General features: G+C 39.4%; 1 long non-coding RNA gene across 1 annotated transcript; it reads left to right on the top strand.

The window, feature by feature from the left end:
• LOC127863994 (uncharacterized) lies at positions 1 to 5,425 on the top strand. The gene is made up of 3 exons (XR_008041324.1): positions 1 to 207; positions 1,064 to 1,177; positions 1,591 to 5,425. It is a non-coding gene; the product is annotated as an uncharacterized LOC127863994 (long non-coding RNA).

The raw sequence follows: 5,425 nt of genomic DNA on the forward strand, positions 1-5,425 counted from the left end.
ATAAATGTTGCATACTGTGATTTATAACTGCTGTTAAGAGTATTTTTATTTGTGTTCATTAACGTTGGACTGTGACTATTTTTGTTTCGGTAGACATCGACGAGTGTGCAAATGATCCGTGCCAGAATGGAGCCACGTGCAACAACCTTATCAACGTCTACACGTGCACATGTGCGTCCGGGTATGGGGGACTCAACTGTGACCAAGGTTCTTTTTGTTTAACATGAATCAGTGAAAATAGAATATCAAACACATATTAACGTGCATTTAGTATTGGTTGATAAAACATACACGAACCAAACAGCAATAAAAATTGCAAATGGTACAAAAACAAATTTATAAGACTAAATCACACCTTCATGATTTCAAAATATTAGACTCTGCTATTCAATTTATGTTCGTAGATTGAAACTTTCACATACAAATAAGACACTTATGTTTGATATACTTCTTCTTATATCCTAAAGTCCATCGGAATAGTTAATATCAATATTTGGCCACCCGGTATTTAAATAACGCAACAATGTCTTTAATTTTACAAATACAACGCATAAGTTGTAAGTGTATTTATATTTTTTTCAAAGGCAAACGTGTATTATTGCGTAATTAGATAGCTAACATACGTACACATAATGCAAACTATTAGATGCACGACCGACAAAAAGCTATGTTACATATCAATGAACAAAGTTCGCCTATTGTTTAAGTTTAAATTGTGTGTGTATATTTTTAAATGCATTGTTTTTTGTAATTATATAGCCAACATTCTTATATATAATACAACATATTTGATGGACCACCGACAAAAAGCTATGTAACATTTTCATTAACGAAGTTCACCTTTTTATTAAAACACGTAAGAATTTGATATATTCCCCTTTATTTTGTATGATACACGTATATTTAAAATACTCATAATTATAATTTCAAAGTGAACCAACACAACACTTTCGTATCGTGTTTTGAAAATATCAATGTTGCATTATGTGATTTATAACTGCTGTTAAGAGTATTTTCATTTGCGTTCATTAACGTTGGACTGTGACTATTTTTGTTTTGGTAGACATTGACGAATGTGCAAGTGATCCGTGCCAGAATGGTAGCGGGTGCATTGATTTTATCAACGGGTACTACTGTTTGTGTGCGGCCGGATATGAGGAACCCGACTGTCAATTTGGTTTGTTTTGTCCATCATTACTCAGTCAAAATAGAAAACTAACATCGATTTGCGTGTGTTGCAATATTTTTTATTAAACAAACATGAAACACGCATCAATGAAACTGCAACCTGAGCATAACAAATCTATTTGATTAATTAAAAACCCATTAATTATAACATAATTAATGAGTATTCTTTTCGATGAATATTTGTAGCTTGAAACTTTAACAATTAGGTGTATTCTTTCTTAAATTAGATAGCAAACATACGTATACTTTAGGCAAAATCTTAGATGCACCATCGACAAAAACCAATGTTACATATCAATGAACAAAGTTCATCTATTGTTTAAGTTTAAAGTGTATGTGTATATTTTAAAATGCATTGTTTTTGTAATTCTTTTCATTAAAAATGAAAATTGTTCTCCTCAGAACTAAAAAACGAAAACTTAAATTACTTCGAACTCGGAAGATAAGTGCAGACCAGACGATCAGTGTCTTCTTTTGATTGAAAAAGATGGAAACTGCTTTTTCCGGTGTATTGCGGCTGGAATATTCGATGATCCCGATACACATGAACTTGTAAGAACTTCTGTAACTAATCACACGCTGGACAACGAATCCACTTACAAGAACTATATTGATGGTGATTACGGTGTGCACATAACCTGCATGAAACAAAGCGATCGCAACTCTCGCTTTTGGGCTACAGAGGCGGAAATATTAGCGGCTCCAACATTATACGACGTAGACATATACGTGAAACAATACAGCAATGGATGCTTAAGTTGGCTGCGATTTTCTGTCGAAAGAGAATCGCGAAACCGAAATGTCATTTATATGCGGCTTGAACACCAGCACTTTGACTTTATTCGGCAGCATGAAAGACCTACGTCCGTGATTACAAAAGAAACAACACTCTCCTCGGAGGAAATGCAGACCACACGGTGCATGGCAACAACAAAGACGAAACATGACGAAAACAAAATGAGTGTTGTTACCAACCTGTCAAAGAAGACGTTAACTGATGCTCAAATATCCCTGCTGTCGAAAGGACTGAAGTTCATACCGACTAGAAAAACAATAGACAAAGGAAAATTACTGACACACTTGTCAGCGTGGGAACGCCGTATGCGCTTAAAAGAATATTTCTATGCAGAAGACGCTGAACATAGAACCACGGAAGATGAGCATCAATACAAAAAGAAGACCTCGACGTGGACTCCAAAGGCTGGCCGCGACAAATGGTTTGACAAATATATACAAGCGGTCAAAGACGACATCATTTGCGGATTAAAACGAAACTTTAAATTTAATCTAAGCAAATCGGAAGAATAGGCAATCAAAGAATTACTCCACGACGACAACATCGTTATTCGGCATGCCGACAAGGGGTCGGGGATAGTGATAATGGACAGGGAAGACTATGTCAAAAAGCTGAAGTGTGAAATGTCGGACAGTAACACATACGTCGACGTGACGGATGATAGAACAAGAATAATGGATTACAAAGTGAAAAATGTGACCGACACTCTTTACAAGAAGGGGTCGATCGACAGTGACCTAAGAAGGTATCTCACCAGCAGCGGTGGGACTTCCGGTAAGCTTCAGGGCAACCCGAAGCTTCATAAACCTGGGATGCCTCTCCGCACTAGTGTAAACGGCTGTAATCACCCGACAGAGAAGATGGCGGAAATAGTGAAGAAAAAACTGCGCGATCATGTGACGTCACTTCCGTCGTATGTGAGAGACACAACCGACTATCTAAACAAAATAGCACAGATACAGCAGCCGTTACCAGACGGTACCATCATATATTGTTTGAATGTAAAGGCTCTTTACCCCTGCGTACCAAGAGAAGAGGCCCGTGCTGCAGTAACTGAAGCTCTCTATCGGCGAGTGCAACCGGAAGTTCCAGCCAACGACATGATTATAATGATGGACACTGTCCTAGATAACAACACCATTTCATTCAATGGAGACCACTACATGCAAAATGAAGGAACTGCCATAGGATCGCACTAAGGTATGAACTACGCGTCGACCTACATTGGAGCCTGGGAGAAAGAATTATTTTCGAAATCAAATAAACATCCAATAGCTTACTTCCGGTTCGTTGATGATGTTTGGGGCTTGTGGACACATGGTTTAAAGGCACTAAAGACATTCCACGCGTTTGCAAATACAATCCATTCACGGATACAGCTCGAGCTCCGCTACTCCACAGAGCAGCTCGAATTCCTAGACACGTTGACGTCAATTCGAACAGGAAGGCTGGTTTCAGACTTATACACCAATCCAGCAGATAGGCACCTCTACCTGCACAAGGACTCGTCTCATACCGAGTCTACGAAAAAGGCCATTCCGTACGGCTTAGGTGTGAGGCTGAAACGAATATGTTCGGAAGAGACAGACTACAAAAAACACAGAGATGAAATCAAAGAACAACTACTGCAGCGAGGATACAATGGCCGATTCGTCGAGACAGAACTGAAGAAAGTTGATAGCAAGAAGCGAGAAGATCTGCTGCGTACAGAGGTGTCTTCAAAAAGTACTTCCAGGGTACCGCTCGTTATCACTTTCTCCAGAGCGCTACCAAATGTCGGCCATATCCTCCGGAAACATCTGCCCACACTCCACACTTCCGATCGTATGAAAAATGTATTTCCTGAACCCCCGTTAGCAGCATTCAGAAGAGACTGCAACCTGGAAGACATATTGGTTCATAAAAAACACAACCGAATGTTTTTCCTTGTTTTAAACAGGAGCGGACCTATCGGGGCGCAGAGGTGCACAAACTGTCCGTACATGATGGAGGCCGAAAGGTTAAGCGATACCACCGGCAAAAGCTAAAATGTGCGGAACGAGGTCACCTGCAAATCCACCAATGTAGTCTACGCTGTACACTGCGAACGATGTAAGACCTGTGTATACGTAGGGGAAACGGGAGATACCCTGTACCAGCGAAATCTCCTTAACATGTCCCGGATACGAACTCGACACAATGACCAGGTTGCCGAGCACTTTTACACGAACGGCCACACGATTTTAAATAATCGTGGAAACTATTTGGTGAGTTTATTTTAAAGTGAAATATAAAAATTGGTATCAAAATTGTAATGATATGCACAACGCCAATCAGACAACATAGACAATTGAAGAGCAACTTAAAACAACGCCTAACAGACTACATAGACACTTGAAGAGCAACTGAAAACAACGCCTAACAGACTACATAGACACTTGAAGAGCAACTGAAAACAACGCCTAACAGACTTCATAGACGCTTGAAGAGCAACTGAAAACTACGCCTCACAGACTACATAGACACTTCAAGAGCAACTGAAAACAACGTCTAACAGACTACATAGACACTTGAAGAGCATCTGAAAACAACGCCTAACAGACTTCATAGACACCTGAAGAGCAACTGAAAACAACGCCTAACAGACTACATAGACACTTGAAGAGCAACTGAAAAGAACGCCTTGCATATAACATAGACACTTGAAGAGCAACTGAAAACAACGCCTAACAGACTACATAGACACTTGAAGAGCAACTGAAAACAACGCCTAACAGACTACATATAAACTTGAAGAGCAACTGAAAACAACGCCTAACATACTATATAGACACTCGAAGAGCAACTGAAAACAACGCCTAACAGACTTCATAGACACTTGAAATGCAACTGAAAACAACACCTAACAGACTATATATACACTTGAAGAGCAACTGAAAACAACGCCTAACAGTCGACATAGACACTTGAAAAGCAGCTGAAAACAACGCCTTACAGACTACATAGACACTTGAAGAGCAACTGAAAACAACGCCTCACAGACTACATAGACACTTGAAGAGCAACTGAAAACAACCCCTAACAGACTACATAAACACTTGAAGAGCAAATGAAAACAACGCTTTACAGACTACATAAACACTTCAAGAGCAACTGAAAACAACGCCTTACATACTACGTAGACACTTGAAGAGCAACTGAAAACAGCGCCTTACAGACTACATAGACACATTGAAGAGCACTTGATATCAACGTCTAACAGACTACATAGACACTTGAAGAGCAACTGAAAACAACGCCTTACAGACTACATAGACACTTGAAGAGCAACTGAAAACAACGCCTATCACACTACATAGACACTTGATGAGCAACTGAAAACCTGTTGCGCGCACTGATTGTCATGCATACGAACATTTTGATTTGTTTTCATAACTTGATTAAATGATATGAATTCAGTAA

Source organism: Dreissena polymorpha, unplaced genomic scaffold, assembly GCF_020536995.1.
Source record: "Dreissena polymorpha isolate Duluth1 unplaced genomic scaffold, UMN_Dpol_1.0 chrUn075, whole genome shotgun sequence".
Classification (NCBI taxonomy): domain Eukaryota; kingdom Metazoa; phylum Mollusca; class Bivalvia; order Myida; family Dreissenidae; genus Dreissena; species Dreissena polymorpha.